Genomic DNA, 17011 nt, shown 5'->3' with positions numbered 1-17011 from the left:
TTTCTTAACTGCACTTATGCTGTGACATTCAGGTTAAGCTTCTGTGGTGCGGAAATAGTTTAGAAATCAGTGTGCTTCAAAGCTAACGTTCTTCTGTTATTATTTGATTTGGAAGGACAGAATAAAGTCAGAAAGGATTAAGGCATGAAGGACGTTAATATAAAACATAGGGTGGGGTAGAAAGGCAAAGTCTAACATACATGCTGTGAAATCTTGACGGCCAGAAGGAGAGATTCAGATCAGAAATGGTTAGTGCCAAGTGTCCTTACCAAGCTTTCATTCTGATCTGCAAGTTGGTCGACAGCAATCAACTTCAAAACACATGTGCAGATAACTAAAAGAACAGTAACACTACTTACAATCTCTCCTTTAATTTTGCACAAAAGTCAACTGATATTTTTCCCTCAATTTACCTGTAGAGTAAGTATTTCATAGAACTGCTGTTGATAAGGGGTCTTGGAGGACATCTTGCCTGACCTTGGTCTCAAAATGAGCCAATGTCCAGCACTAGGTCATGTCAGGCAAGGCTTTGTCTAGCCAAATCCTGGAAAACTTCAAGGACAATGATCCTGCAGCTTCTGTGCACAGCTTGTTACAACTCTGCACTACTTTCCCAGTATACATGGGAGAGCTTTTCTCCTAATGTCCAAGACAAAGCTCCTGAGCCAGAATAGACATTACCCTTTGTAACACTGTGCAATACCACTGACAGTTGTTTTGTTATTTCTTTTTTCAAACCCTCCTTCAGTCAGCTTATCATTAAATTGCCTTCTTCACCAGAAAAAGAAAAAACTGCAAAGAAGCCCATCTCTTTCAGGTCAGGTGCACAAAGGCCAGTTGGGTGAAGGAGTGCTAGATAATTCGTGCACACAGAGTATATGTGATACTTTTCCAAATGGCTCTTTTAAGCTATATCAGATTTTGATAAATTGTGGCAACTCTAAATACTCTTTCCCTTTTTGCTTCCCCAACTTAGGCTGATGTATGATCATTACACCACTTCCTGTCCAAGTCACTTTGTGCAGAAGACATTCAACATGAGCAAAGTCACTCTGCAAGGATATACACAGCTTAATTCCAAAGAAATTATTTAATGATTAAATCACAGAATGGGTAGTTAGAGCTTATGAGCTATTATAGTAACCATTAATATTAAAGGTGAATCTTTGCTGTCCAAGCAATCATCAGACTGTTAAGAAAGGGTCAGCTTCCTTTCCTCCTTGGAAAGGGCTCATCCTCAGTGTTTCTAAGTTGCCATCTTATGGCTCCCTGTTTTTTGTTTGGATTTGTTTACCTTTTCCTCTCTGTGATTTTTCTCTTGGATCCTTGTGCAGCTAACTATTGTTGTCTCAACAGTATTACCTCTTTATGCAGTCTTACCTTTCTCATTTGGGTCTCTCTGAGCTCTAGACTCCACAGCTCTTTCTCACAATTTAGCATTTCCTCAAAGGATTGAGCCCAAGTTACCTTGCTATCCTGTATCAAACCAAGAACTTAGCTCAAATGCAGTTGAAACTCTGGAAGGAGTTAACCCACTGTTTCTTGAAGAACCTGTTGACAGTCCCATTGTACTTCCCCAGGAAGGAGGAATGTTGTTTTATGTGTGCAAATGCCTTTTAACATGTGGTCTCAGCTACCCATTCTCTGGTGTTACACAGAAAATGGCACCAAAACTCCTGCAGGTTTTCAGTCGCAAACTGAAATTGCTCTATTCTGCCTTCCATTTGCTCCTCAGGCTCTTGCTTCTACCCACTTTCTCTAAGAGGTCAGTGAGCAAACAGTATAATTTAATACAGCTCAAAGCATCAGTAACATATGAAACAAACACCAGAACAGTCTCATATAACAGGGAAAATAATTTTACTTGCCTTAGGTCATACTCAGGTCCTCCTTCCAGGTCCTGCTCTCCCCACGCATAAGTGCTCTGTGAAATAGAGGGGTTAATGGGGGCTGTGCTGTGGCAGGGGATCTTTTCTGAGTGCAAAAAATGAAGCTGGCTTTTAAAACCATAAAGGAATGTATACTGTCTGTCCCAGGGAGTCATTTTTTTCTTGATAGCATAGCACAGTTCTGCATGAATTCTACTTATCTTTCTCTCTCTGCACAGAGCAAGGAAGCAGAGCAAATGAGCCAGAGAAATTCAGCCAGTCTGGGGAATTTTAAAAATTCTTTTTGAGATAAAGATTTCAGTGCCCACAGTTTCATGTGTGCTAAGAAGCTTTACTAACAACTGAGTGCTGAAGCCTGACCCGCATGTGCCTTTTAGGTCATCAGAGGCAGAATGATCTCAACCCATTTAGCTTTCAGGTTATGCCTTGGTCAAGTGAATGCTTTGAAGTAATTTCAGCTGAGAAGGTTAAAGGTTGACATTTGCAGTTATGACTTTTGTGTGCCAGCTTTACACTCCTATCAGTATCATAAAGTCAGTTTCCAAGTTTTCACTATAAGCAACTGAACACATTTCTAAAACTTCTGAAATAATTTTAATGTATTTTTACTCTTCTATTTCCCCCACACACTTCCTTTGCTTTTGTGCTTTCAAACTAATTATGAATAATTTCTGTAAATAAATAATTATTGGTATTCATTTTAATTTCACCTATTTTAGGGTGATACAACTAATTTCAGGTAAAATATGCATATTATTTTCATTTTATAATTTATGCATGGAAATACTATTCTATTGAGGCCTTACAGTATATAATATGCAATAGTTAGAAAACCACTTCAGAAAACAAATAAAAAACAAAATCCTTCTTACAATACCCTTTATCAATTTTTTGTTCACACTAAGATCATTCAGACTATTTGGGGCCAGTCCAGTGATAAATGACAAATTATATTCTATTGCAGACTTTCACTGGTATGTGTTAAACAGGGTAACACAGATGCTGTAATATTCTCTGTTATATTGCACTGACAACTCTTTTAGTAAGCTTTTTGTCTTTTTTTTATTATTCAGACAAGATAAATTGCTCACTCTTTACTGAAGGAATAAAAATCATTAAAAGAATGACAAACTATGATACTCTTTTGTGCTTGTTCCTTCCTTTCTAAGTCATAATAATGTAATTTAATTTACTTTTCAAATTAGGAAAGTATTTTTTTAGAGCTGATATGTGGGTAATTCTGTAGTATCAGACCCATGCAACATTTTCTTACCTACATATTTATTTCAGGACATTTATAATCACCTTAAATCAAGCACTAAAAAAAGCTCTATTCATGTACACTAGAATGCATAATAAGAACTGATTACAAAAGGTAGAAGTATAGTAAGTTATGTTTGGCAAGAAATAGAAAATACTTTAATATAATGAAAACTCTTTAGCAGGTTTTTATATATCACTTGTCACTCAAGACAAAGCCAAGGCTGGAAAAGCCTTCTAGATTCCCCCCATCTGTGTTTTAAACTCATAAACAAAAAAACAGTCAGAGAGATCCTGAGTGCTGACTTAAGTCCTTAGGCTGCTCATTGAGGTGCATTTGTGTATTTGTATACATTTACCTCCGTGTGTACATATAAACCATGGAGGAACACTTTGACTTCACTGACTTTTTGGAATACTGGAAGGGGTATTTACTGGAAAATGGTCTAGTCGTTTATTATTGCTATAGATTTTGCAATTGTCTTACAGATTCTGACAGTCAAAAGAGGAAAGCCAGGAAGCCAGTTTGCCAGATCTCTCTCTGCTGCTGAAGACTGTGATGAGAGATCACCACTAGGTCAGGAAGTTTGAACATACATCATAGTGGTGGTGACCTATGCCATGCTGCTGGTGCTTTTCATTAGCCAGCCTGAAAGTAGTCTCTTTCAATCAAGAAACTATACAGGTGAGTATATGCTTAAAGCTAAAATGGATACGAGTGCAGCTATTCTTTAATTTTAAAAACTTTGTCCTTCCAAGTTAGGTTTTGAAGTACATTGACCTTGAGAACACAGTTTTACATTAATTCCTACTTGTGTTTGCCATTTCTTTTTTATTTTTCCTGTCTTTTTTTTGTCCCACCAGTTAAAAAGAAAGGGGAAAAAAAGGAACAAAAAGGGCAGCTAAATTTTTGTTGTTTTCCTCTGTCTTCTTCACTTTCTTTTCCTACTCTGCTCAATATAGCAGCAAAACCCACTAAATACACAATGAGTTGTGTTCAAGCATAAAGACCAGTTTATCTACTTAATAAAATTGGCATTCTTCCTTATAATATTACCTCTGGCTTGTTGAGTGGAGCTGTTGTAAAGAAACTGGCTTGGTTTTCTGACTGTGCTTTCACTCAACAGCTAAGGACCACAACAGAGCAGTATAAGGGGGCGTGCACTATAAATAATCACACAGTGTTCATGTTTTGCTAACTTTACAGAAACCAGAAGCAATCAAGTGAAAAAAAAATGCTGTCTGGGCTTCCAGAAAAGTCTAAGAGCCACGGGGTTTATGTTCCCTGGCTAATTTCAGTCAGTTCTTGTGTGACCTTTGTTGCATTCTGTCAAATATTTCTGTGACTTAGAACTGAAATATAAGTTGATTATGCCCCCTCCTTTATAGTAAACTACAGAAAAAGTTCAGGAATTTGAGTCAGATGGTAATAATACATAAGCTTTATCTGACACATACAAATGATAATTCAACTAGCCACATGTCATTCCAAAACAAGACTGTATGACTGTATACAGAAGTCATAAAATCGTGTCTTAAAGGTATAAAAAAAAAAAAAAAAAGATCCTTGGCTGTACACCAAAGTCTGATGCTTTCTGCAACATAATATGAACACTGATAAATCTGGTGTATCTATGCTCGTGATTAAGACTGTTCTGTGAGGATGGGTAGTCCCAAATGACTTTCCGTAGTGGAGCAAGATTAATTCTTAGCAGACAGTATTAGGTCACATATAGTAAATGGGATGGTGATGAGGCACTGTAAGAAAACAGGAGTATCATCTTTATCTTCAGTGCTGACAGCCCACCCATGTGCATTTTACCTGATCTGAAGTTAAAATCACCACATAGGTGACAGAAGATTTTACCTCAGTGATATTTTTGTGTTCTGAAACAGTTACAATGCCTGCTTTGGTGTGTTGGTTTTGGTTTTTGCTGCATCTTCATTTCATATTCATGAACACATATTAGCGCTGGGCTTTATCTTATTCAGGGCTGAGCATTGGTAGCTTCAGAAAACTGGCCATTTAAAGCTAGAGTGGAAAGAATTTTTTTGATCTTAGATATGTAACTCGTGTAGAGCTTAATTTTGAAATAGAGTTTGCCGAGAAAGCAAGCAAAAAATTTGTCAAACTTCTTGGAGCCCTGCACAAAAGTCAGTAATGATTTATATGAGAGTCTACTGTTAAAATTACTTAGTATAATATTGAAGACAGATCCCTTATTGTGGATAATTGCTTATAGAAAAATGGCACTAAAAGTATAAGGGATGCCATCTGTTTCAATAACACTATTTCTAATTTAGTATTACTGAAAACATACCTTTCTTATGAAAACGTTAAAAGGTAAAATCCTTGTGCCTTATAACTCAAAGTCTGAGGTTTTAGTTTCCAAAATTTTAGATATGCAGCACGAGGCAATCGTCCTGGGTGCCTTTTGTCACTTGAGAATTGATTTTCCCTGCCATCTTTTAAGGAGTGGCTTTGGAAACTTTGGAAATTTAAATTATTTTCTTTTCCTAACCCCAGTACAAAGGAGCAGAACTAGGCAGCTCACCACCAGCCAAAAGTCATACATCAGTTAATGCCACCGGGAAGCTCAAACCCAGCAACTTTAGATTGTTACATATTTGAGTACACTGGTTTTAATGTTACTTGCAGAGGTACTCATAGAAAATTACTTTTTATTTTTTTACTGTTTAAAACTAGGTCAGTTCTGTAAAACAGAGATTGAATTAGGAATCAGGATAAAATTGTACCAGTCTAAGCTTGTGAGGGTGAAACAATATTTCAAGGAAATTCAAGTTCAAGTAAATCTTCAGTAGCAGGCATTTTACCTCAGCAGTCACCTCTGAAGAAATTCTCAGGGGTATGATGTTTACCTATGTGCTCCACAGGGAGAATTTCTTTAATCAGATAATTTATACTTCCATTCTCATCTCTATGGCTTTCAGACCACTAGGAGAGCAATGTGACTCTGTTCAGAAGACATTCTTGATTTCCAGATATATCTTATAGAAAATGGTCTCTGAGGAGACAGAGAAATGCAAATTTCTTCCTAAAATGCCCTGAAATGAAAAAAGTTTTCTCTTAAAAATATTCTTTTTTCTCCCTGGAGATAATGTCTGATGTCCAGCACACAAGAATTCAAACACTGCAGTGGTAAATATCAAAACAATAGAATCAGAACTCCATTCTACAGTTTACTAAATTCCCAGATGTCACCATGAAAACATACATACCCAGAAAGTATAATTTGCATTTTTTTGCAGGTAAATAAAGTATAAAGTGTTCAGGACATGATATCCAGCCAGAAGTTTGCATACATGCCATCATAGCAGCTCATAATTTTAGTATACCTACTACATCTCTGTGAAGTTGGTACAGACTAAAACCTTATGTATACAACATTTATGTGGGGGTTTTGGCAGAAAAGGAAATAAATAAAATCAAAAATCCAGGTCCCTCTGTCTTGTCTTTCTGCCTGTAAGTGCTGGGTTTCAATTTACAACAGAAACTGAATGACTTTTTTGTACAGTTCACAGTTCTGGAGTTTAACTTAGGCCTCCCTTCTTTTGTCAGCAGCATGACATTTTTTGTACCCCAAATAAGATTGGATAATGAGAGCATATACACACAATCTGGAAAATAATAATAATAATAAATTTGTCTTTTAGCCTCAAACTGAGCAAAAAAATGTAGCTGGCATTTCTACCTATATCTATCATACCTGTAATGTAAGAAAATATATGTGTAAGACAGAAGATATATATGTTGTTGTCTAAAGGAGATTTTAAGCAGGGGTTTCTAACCACCTGAGGACAACACAACTGAGAAATCTCAGCCAAAAACCTGATTGTCTGAAGGAATTTTTTACTGTTAGAGAATGGCATGGATTGCTTAGATAAAGGTCACAGTTTCCTAACTTGAAAGGGTTTCTCTAAACGCTTTACAGTCTTTGTTGTTTTTCTTCAAATTGAAAAAGACTTCATGATTTCATGACTGAAGACAGTCTGCAGAACAGCCCAATAGAGAACGTTAATACTTTTAAAAAACAGTACTGCTGTCAATAAAATCTGAATCAACATGCTTATGTCATTGATAGGTAGCATAATTCAAAGACAAATGCAAGTAAGGGAGAAAGAGGAATATGAATTTGGTTTATTTTAAAGAGAAAATCTATTGATAGACAAAAAGTAATACAGTAGTAATAGTAAACAAGAACTATTCAAAGAAGTTTCCAAGACAAAAATTGAGCTGGAATGGGGAAAAAAATAAGAAACTTTTGCATAGATTTTAAGATATTCTGAAGGCTTGTGAAATGCTGTTGGCATTCCAGCTTGTGGTCATAACAAAAATTGAGATCTTACTCAGCCTTAGGAACACTGAACATCCCACACATAAAGTCCTTTAGCTATTTATTTAGAGAATGCATTGTGTGGAGAGAAGATAATGGAAATTTTCCTTGTACTTTTTTAATTCTCCACTGAATTCCCCTTGGGATATGTCATGGTTTAACCCCAACTTGCTCACTAAGCATGACACAGCTACTTGGTTACTCCCACCTGGTGAGACTGGGAAGAGAACTCTACGAACAAAATTAGAAAACTCATGGGTTGGGATAAAGACAAGCAAACAAATAATTAGAAGAGTGAAATTAAATGTGTCTATGTTCAATATTAGTTTGCCTATTTTTAAATGCAGAAAAATATCTATTATGAATAATAATTTTGAAAAACAGTAGTTCTTTATCTCTGTTTACTTTTGTATATTTCTCTGTCTTCTGTTGCCATCTGCCTCACATGCTGCCAGAAGATTTCTCTATATAATGCATTTTGCTGTTAAATACACATACCTACTTACATTCTTCCTTCAGGGTGATTCATAATCTCTGTCAGAGGTGTCAGTGTGTAAGAATAGGCATTGACTCCTTCATTGTTCCTGAAATCTACCTAAACCACTTCTTACTGAGCTTAGAATCTGATGTGTGAAATACCAACTCCTTTTATCTATGATTCATATTCTTTTGTAATTTTGTATTTTGCTTTTTGTGTGGAAATAGTGGTTTGTTATAAAGTTATGTGGAGAAATGTATGATACTAATAAAAGAGGACCATGAATGTATCTTTTACACTGTTCCACCTTGTAGTCCTGAAGGCCCTCTTGAAAGTCATTATAATGGGAATATAAACCATTTTAAGAGCCAGATAACCTATTCCATTATAAGTTGCTCTAAAATAAATGCTGAAGTTCTTCAGGTGAAATAATATTCTGACAGAAAATGGAAACTGTCAGACATTTCAGGTGATGACCACTAATTCATAAGCTTCAGTAGATAACCAGAAAGAGGACATTATCCTTCATCCTTTAGACAAAAGGTTTCCAACATTATGGTTTTGATTAAGTCTCTAAAAACCATCAGATGAAATAAATAAAAAGACTTGTCATCTACTGGTATGCATAGAATTCAAAATACCAAACACAGGATAAACTGAATTTGACATTAGAAAAAATTGAGTGTGACAGCTGCAGCAGTTACACCTTGTGGAAGGATGTGTGTGCTTGCAAAGACTTTACATCAGGTCCTGGTTGGGAGCTGGCATTTTCAAAGGTCATGGAGCTCCTTAGCACCATTCAATTACTGCACAAAGGGTACCACTGACAGTTTTAGCACTGTGGTTAAATTAGCTGAGTATTAGCTGAGACAATCAAACTTTTGACAGGAATGGTAGAATAATATCTGTATATTAAAAAATACCTCGAATATAATACCATCTTACCTCCCTTTATTTTTGAATAACAAGGAAAATATGAGAGAATTATTTTGTTTTCCTGTAGCTTGTGACAATATCAACACTCTCAGCCTGACAATTGTACAACTATAGAGAAGGCAAAAACCTTTGAAATTTAGACACTTTTGATTTTGTTTTTTATTTTAGGTTCTAAATGAACAGTCTGAACCATTAACATACTGTTCAGACTGTATTGACATGGTTGTACTGCTTAAAACTCATCTAAACTGCAGGACACAACAAAACAAAGCAGATGCAGTTATAAACAAAACAGCAATGTTGGTCCTTTTTTGTTTTAAGCATCTGCTTTGTTTTGTTGTGTCCTGCAGTTTAGATCAAACTGGAATCATAGGATCATTACGCTGGAAAAGTTCAAGGTCAGGTCCAGCTGTTAGCCCAACACTGCCAAGCTCACCATTTAAGTGCCATATCCACACTCCTGTTAAATACCCACAGGGATGGTCATTCAATCACTTCTCTGGGGATCCAGTTCCAAGGTTGACATCCCTTTCAGTGAAGAAATTTTTTCTAATATCCAATCTAAACCTCACCTGCTGCAACTTAAGGCCCCTTACTGTAGTCTTAGTTGCCCTTTACTCAGAAAAAAGAGACTGACTCCCACCTCACTACAACCTCTTCTCAGGTAGCTGTACACAACAGTAAGTTCCCTCCAAGTCTCCTTTTCTCCAGGCTCAACTTCGGCTCCATCAGTTGTCCCCATTGGATTCGTGCTGGTGACACTTTTCCGGCAGAGCATCAGCATCCTTTTTGTATACTCTTCCATGGGAACTCCTGTGGAAAACTGCTGCCCCACAGCCCTGGCTGACATGCCAGCACTGGTACTGCTCATGCCATCACTTTTTTGTGATTGTTTACCTGTGTGCACATTCCTGCGCCATGCATTGAAGTGGCATAGGGAGCCGAGATAAATCTTTTAAAGTAGATGGTAAACATAACACCATAATGAAACTACTACTTCTGGGTATTTACACAGCCACACTTGCTTCCTTTAATTAAGTATCTACATGAGTTTCTAAGGTATATGCATGCACACTTACAAGTTCCTACACAATACAAATTATAATCAACACCTTGAAATTGAGGAGAGCATTTTGTCAGCTATTCTGCAAAGTGCACAAGTATTATGTTAATCCTCTATCTTAGCAATTTTTCTCCTTATTTCTGATGTTTTCTGTTCTCAGTAAAGATGGTTTTTATGTGTTCCTAAGGTTTTTAAAACTCTCTCATTAATTTCAATATAACAGTACAGAATACAACCCAAATATATGCACAGATTGAGGGTAGGATAGAGCATTATCATAGGGTTTATAGAAATGAGCCTAGCCATTACAAACGTTTGACTAGATGTTTTTAAATATTTTATATTCTTGAATAAAAAAAAAATCCCATACCATTGGACTGGACTCCCTGCAGTTTAAATTAATTGAAATTATATTACAATGTAGCATCTCCATCCATTATAAATTCATTTCCTTTCACATATACTCTCCTGTATTCTCAAAAAGTCTTGATGACCCAAATCTTCTCTTTTGTAGCAGTAGTTTCTATTCAGTTATGAATTCATTCCCTTTTTTTTTTTCTACCTCCTTTCCACGTTTTGCCCTCCCTATCCACATTTTAGATATCTGGAAATCATGAAATGATGAATATGTGTCTAATCTCACTATTCAGAGTTTGGGTTTTGCTGCACATAGAAATGTGTCAGCACCATCCATGAACAATGACCTGGAGCTGCTGAAGAATCTGAGACTTTCACCAAGACTTTCATGAAGATAAAATGTAGTGATTTAGCATCTGTGTGAATTCTACTTTTTGTTGTGTTTAAACAAATTAAGATTCAAATTTATTAAGAGTCACAGACATCATCATTGGCTTTTTGGAAGCTCCGCCTTGAATCTGAATCCTTTTATCAGAAGTGATGGAGTAAACCTATATTGTCTGTAGAGATTCTGATGTTTCAGAATATCCTTGCTGAGGATAAAATTTGTAGGTTTTGCTAAGAAATCAAGGCAGAAGTATGAAAAAGATTGTAACTATTAAAACCATCAAAGTATTAAAAATTATATCAAGGTATGTGAGGTAAAGCTTTGCTTAAAATTAAAGACTATTGACATGATTTTTGCTAAAAATTTCAAACTCCTATTTTCATACTACTGCTCTCTTAGTCAATGAAAGTATGAAACAGGTAAGTTTTTACATTTACCTAAAACATAAGTCATTAGTAGCACTACAGCACTTTTTGGGTTATGGACTCTTCCACTGCTGTTAGTATGCAACTTGACAGTGAAATAAATACATATATTCCTTTTTCCTAAACTTTGTGCCAATTTTATGTTACACTGTGACAAATCTCAATATCCAAATCTCAATAGTTCCTGACCAATACAGCTGTGCATTAATGTCCCAGGGAACACACAAACAATTCCTCACTCAGTAATATTTCTAAGCATAATAAAGATCTACAGTATCTATGGCAGAGAAAAGATTTGTGAAGCTCCAGACAGTGATTATTTAGATAAATTACTTTGTTTCTTGCTAGGTGTCTTATAATTATGTCCTGAAGCTCATCACATCCAGAAACTGAATATTCAGAGTTTAACATCATGTATTTTCAAGCAGTCAGCTTAAATATGGCATTCAACATCAACCAAAGCTCTATATTTTTAAAGTCAAAGCTAAGTGTTAAATAAACAGTAAAAAAATCAATTTTGAAGGAAAAGTAAATCTGAGAAAAACTGCCATGTGTCTTACTGGTCCCAGAACGAGGGAGACAGGTACAATTGCAGTAGAGATGTACATACAACATGTTTGGTCTAAAATGGTCTAGCTCTTGGAATGTGTTGTTCTGACACACCTTTCTGAAATGCATTCTGTTCTGGAAGACAGAAGATATTACTGTGACAGGCTACAGCATAGTAGCAGTGTGTGAACAAGAAATGCTGGAGTTGAAAGGAAATAAACCGTCCAGAAACAACAATGCTAATGCATTGTCCCAGGATAAGATGCTTGTTATGCTCAGTCAAATTTGATAGCTTTCTCCACCCACCTTTCTAATAATAAATGGTGAGAATTTTAATAAATGGCAGGATCAGAGGAACAGGGTTTGGAACAGTAATGTTGCTGATAAGGTCAATTGGCAGTCAATCACAGTACACTGAGGTTGTCATGCACAAGTACTCAAAAGATAACACAAATTCATGTTCCATATTTCTTAACATTGATCTCAAACCCCAATGTATGTACATAACTCTAGACAATTTGTTCAGGCCAGAGTTAAATTTTCTGAGAAATACCTCACGTTTTTATGAGAATCCTAGAAGTTCTGAGTTTGTAGAGATATGACCATTCTCAATTAAATTAACCATGCTTCATTTTGAGTTCCAGGATGAATCATCGTTCTTAATTGTTGAAAACCAAACAAATGTAGCTTAAGAATTTTGATTGTCCTGGGCACCACATTGGGACTTCTGTTCTCATTACACGATGGATGAACTACATGTTATGTGAAAATTAAGAAAGTATAGCCAGTTTAATTACATGTTCAGCACATGCTCAGGACTATTAGGAAAATATGCTCAGTAGCTGTTTTCCTGAAAGTCTGAGAACCCACTCTGTTAGATATTTGGAAAAAAGCCCAGTTACAGAAAAAGACAATCCCATAAGACTGTCTTAAGGGATATGGAGTTTAGTGATATGAAAGAAATCTCATTATATGGGAAAACTAGTAATGCTAACTGGACAAGGACTCTTGAAGGACTTTTCAAGTGGTAGGGGATTTGGGCTGGTTGCTTAAAAGCCAGATTGTGGGGAGTACCTAAAGAATTAAGGTTTTTATACTGAGTATCAGACATCTTAGTTGTCAAAGCATGATTTTCTAACAAAATCTAGTTTACCTGAGAAAAAACACATGTAGAGAAAAAAAAAAAAATCTAATTTCAGAGATATTTTACTGAATGTTGCCATAAACAATGTGACCATTTTATTGACTTTGTGTTACAGGATTTTGGTAGTAGTGGGGTTATAGGGGTGGCTTCTGTGACAAGCTGCTACACAAACTTCCAACTTGTTTGATAAGGCCAACGCCAGCCAGCTCCAAGACGGACTTGCTGGCCAAAGCTGAGCTCATCAGCAATAGTGCCTCTGTTAGTACCTCTGGGATAACACAAATAAGAAGAGAAGCAATTGCAGCCAGAGAAAAGAGTGTGAAGAGTCATCTCCCTGGGGAGGAAGGAGCATCAGACACAAAGTGATGAACTGACCATAATTGCCATTCCTTGACCCCTGCACCACTGAGGAGAAGAGGTAGAGAATTTGGGACTAATCTTATCTCAAGAAGAAGGGAGGGGGGGGAAGGCATTTTAAAATTTCATTTTATCTCTCATTGTTCTACCTTGGTTTGACTTGTAATAAATTAAACAGATTTCCCTAAGTCAAGTCTGTTTTGGCTGTGACCAGGAGCGATCTCTCCCTGCCCTTACCTTGACCCAGGAGTGTTTTTTTACATTTTCTCTCCCCTGTCCAGCTGAGGAGGAAGGTGATGGAATAGCTTTGGTAGGCACCTGGCATCCAGCCAGGGTCAACCCACCTGTCCTAGTTTCCACTGGGACAGAGTCAATTTTCTTCCTCATAGCTGGTATAGTGCTGTTTTGCATTTAGTATGAGATAAATGTTGATAACACACTGACATTTAGTTCGTTGCTAAGCAGTGCTTACCCTAAATCAAGGACTTTTCAGTTCCCCATGGTCTGCCAGTGCACAAGAAGGTGGGGGAAACATAAGTGGGACAGCTGTCCTGAATGGGTCAAAGAGATATTCTGTACCACAGAATGTCATGCCTAGTATGTGAACTGAAGTAATTTGACTGGAAGGGCCAGCTGCTGCCTGGGGATTGGCTAAGTATCAGTCAGCAGGTGGTGAGCAATATTAAGTGTGCATATTTTGTTTTGTTTTGTTTTTGTTTTTTTAATTACTACTAATAATTGTTGTAGCAGCATAATAGTAGTTAGTAGTAGTAGTATTATTACATTTTACTTTGTTTCAGTTACTAACAGTGGCTTCCTCTCTGCGTCAGGCGGCAAGCCCTGAAGCCACACCGAAGCGGGCGAGCCGCCGCGACCACCATGTGCCGGCTGGGCACAGCAGTGAAGCTAGTGGGAGAAAGCGCGGAGTTCCTCCGGGGACAGAGACCAGCAGGAGACAAGGCGATAATGAAAGAAATGCAGTCTCTTGGGTTCAGAATCCCAGGGTTTATTGGGAGGACCAGCAGCGCGGTGAAGGCAGGTGGAACCGGGGAGGGACGCGGGGGATGGATACAGTCAGGATTCCGAGCTCGAGAGCCCAGAATGTGACCACGCCAGGGGTTAAGAGGGGCTGCAGCATGGGAGGGGTTTACATGGAAGGACCAACAGGAGCACGAGAGGTACAGGATTGACAGAGATGCCAAGGAATGGGGACACGAGGAGGGAAGGAACAAGATTTTGAAACCCGATGGGGAAACTCAGCTAGAGGGAACAAAGAAGAGCTTTCTAGTCCTTAACTCAATATGGGATAGGGGAGAGGAGATATGCAGTACCAATGCATTCGTTGTCTGATGCAGATTGAGGACGCCAGCTGCAAGGTGTCCTGGGTGTGCACTGCTTTGTCGCCCTACTCAAAAGGTCTCCTCACACCCAGGACCCTCCCTCGGTGTAATTTGCTCCCAATCTCATCTGAGCAAGGGCCACTGCTACAATTAAGCTTTTCTTATCTCAATCCACAAGTTTGCTGTATTTTTGTGATTTGCCTCACCATGTCACCAGGGAGTGGCTGCATAGGGTTAGACCAGGACACCACCATACCATCTAAGTGATAAAAGGGCATTAGCTTTCAGTACATCTCAGATCACCACAAATCCCCAGAGAATCATCTGGCCACAAAGGTATTGATAACAATTAAGAAAACAGCTATAACCTTGAAATCTCTGAGGAGATTAGTTAGTCTAAACAACATGAAAGTTGAAAAGGTACATAGTATTTACCTTCCTATCAGTTATGAACAAGTATGAAACAGGTCTCAGCAGAAAAAACTGACATATGTTTTCATTTTTAGTGATTTTCTTTTCTATCATTTGAAATCGTTACTTTGAAAACTTATTTGGTGTCAAAATAGTGGTATGATGTTTTTCTTGTCATGAAATAACCAGATAAAATATTCTTCATAGATTAAACAGGCACTGCTAACAGTGTGCCTATTTGTAAAGAGACATTTAATAAATATTTTAAGGACTAAGCATAAAACCAGCAGTTCTGAGAAATTCTCATCTTGCATTCTGAACCTCTGGAAATGGTGCCACTGCAGCCTTGATCCCAGGGTGCAGAGATTTATTGCAAAGAATTCCACAAATGGTGGTTGGGGAACAAAAAGTATCAGAGTGCCTCACAGTAGGGTGCCTCCTCCATTGGGATAATATCTTGGGATTGCATTTGTTGTTTAAATCTTCTGGAGAACAAAATCATTAAATATAGCATAACATTATCATTGTTAACAAATTTTTCCCTCCCTTCAAATGTGTAATCTGAAGAAAAAAATCAAAAAGCTGCTACAATATGTAATAAAATAAAATCCCTATCATCTTGTTTTCCTTTTTTTTTCCTCAGTGTTTTTATAATATATGCAGTCAGTGAAGGGGGAAAAAGAATCCAGAAATGACTGACATCAAACATAACTCAGTGTTCAATCAGTGACATACTATGCATATTGTGTTAACATAGATTGTAATTACTTTCTCACCAAATGGTGTGCCAGATCTTTTCACTGAATAAATGTATGCAAGTGATGTGCCATCATTCTATCACTGCCAGTTTAATAGGCGTCTCTTTGGAGAGAAAAAGAAAAGTGAAGGTTCTCAACTCATTTCTTTGAACTTTCAATTCAGTATTGAACAGCTATGTTTACTAGGGAACACAGAGCTTTTTATTAAAAAGTTGTATGGAATTAACATCTAAAATGATGATGAACACAAAGGAAAAACAAGTGATCTGAACCCTAAGGACCTCTGACAGTACTGGGACGTGAAATTCCATACACAAGGAACACAGAAGAAAGAACAACACAGATGGGACGAGCTTATTAGGTCTCTACTCATCCTTTTCTTTAAAAACAAAAGTATAATTAACATTTTGTCTCAAATCAGTGTTGCAGATCCTTTTGGTCTGGAATCTCTCCTCAGAGGAGTATACTATTTTCCTTGTATGTTTTTTCTTATGAAACAATCATGTGAAAACTGTGAAGATACAATAGTATTCTATTGTAATCTTAGAACTGGCATAGCATTGGTAGGTACTACTGCACAAAAAACATCTTGTGTTCGCAGCGTGTGGATTGAACTGTGTGAGAAATCTGACACTGCAGCATGACAGGGCAGTAAGGGAGAGAGAACCAACAGCAGATACAGACAAAATGCTGAATATAACATGTTAAACCATGTTTGACATGCTATAGGCTAGCACAGAACAAAACCAAGTGAGCTTGGAGACAAAGCAGCAGCAAGCTGTAAAACAATTTCACTTTGACAGTTTCTGAGCAGCTACAAAACCACCCTCAGTTCTGGTGCCTCTCACTTGGATTATGGGATGGATGTCAGTTTTTTGTAAGTCTGTGGGCTGAGGAGAAGAATCTGAGGAGGAAGGGAGTGTCCCAGCTGAAACTGATGCATAAATAAATTCCCTTAAAAATGAAAATAGGTTTGATTTTACATGAAACAAGGCTTGGACATTTTGTTTCAGGCCCTTTCAGTAGAAGGAAAGACAATGGAAATAAGGAGTCTAGACTTCATTTACTCTAGACAAATTTATGGCTTTTATCTGTTAGTCTAGTATTTTGGTAACTCAGCCTGTGGAAGACATCTTTTAAAGCCATTCTCTGTCTGAACCCTACAAAGATTTTAATTAGAATGCTTTAGAATATTTTGGAACAGAAAAGGCTCTCCTTTTAGTTTTTCAAAATTGAAGGAATCCTCAACCATAATTGTAAGCTAGGGCATGCAATTCAGATGTCCAGTTGGGTAAATGGCT

General features: G+C 37.3%; 1 long non-coding RNA gene across 2 annotated transcripts in view; it reads left to right on the top strand.

The window, feature by feature from the left end:
- LOC146441636 (uncharacterized) overlaps positions 1–15433 on the top strand; it is a 28276-nt gene extending 12843 nt beyond the window's left edge. For both annotated transcript variants that reach the window (XR_014850462.1, XR_014850461.1), the window contains exons 3-5: positions 3649–3834; positions 12960–13262; positions 14032–15433. This is a non-coding gene — a long non-coding RNA (uncharacterized LOC146441636). The remainder of the gene's footprint in view (positions 1–3648; positions 3835–12959; positions 13263–14031) is intronic.
- The last annotated feature ends 1578 nt before the right edge of the window (positions 15434–17011 follow it).

This window comes from Lichenostomus cassidix, chromosome 2 (genome assembly GCF_008360975.1).
Source record: "Lichenostomus cassidix isolate B80296 chromosome 2, HeHo_3.0, whole genome shotgun sequence".
Lineage (NCBI taxonomy): Eukaryota > Metazoa > Chordata > Aves > Passeriformes > Meliphagidae > Lichenostomus > Lichenostomus cassidix.
Note: the sequence above shows the minus strand (reverse complement) of the source record. Positions and strands in the feature narration are given on the sequence as shown.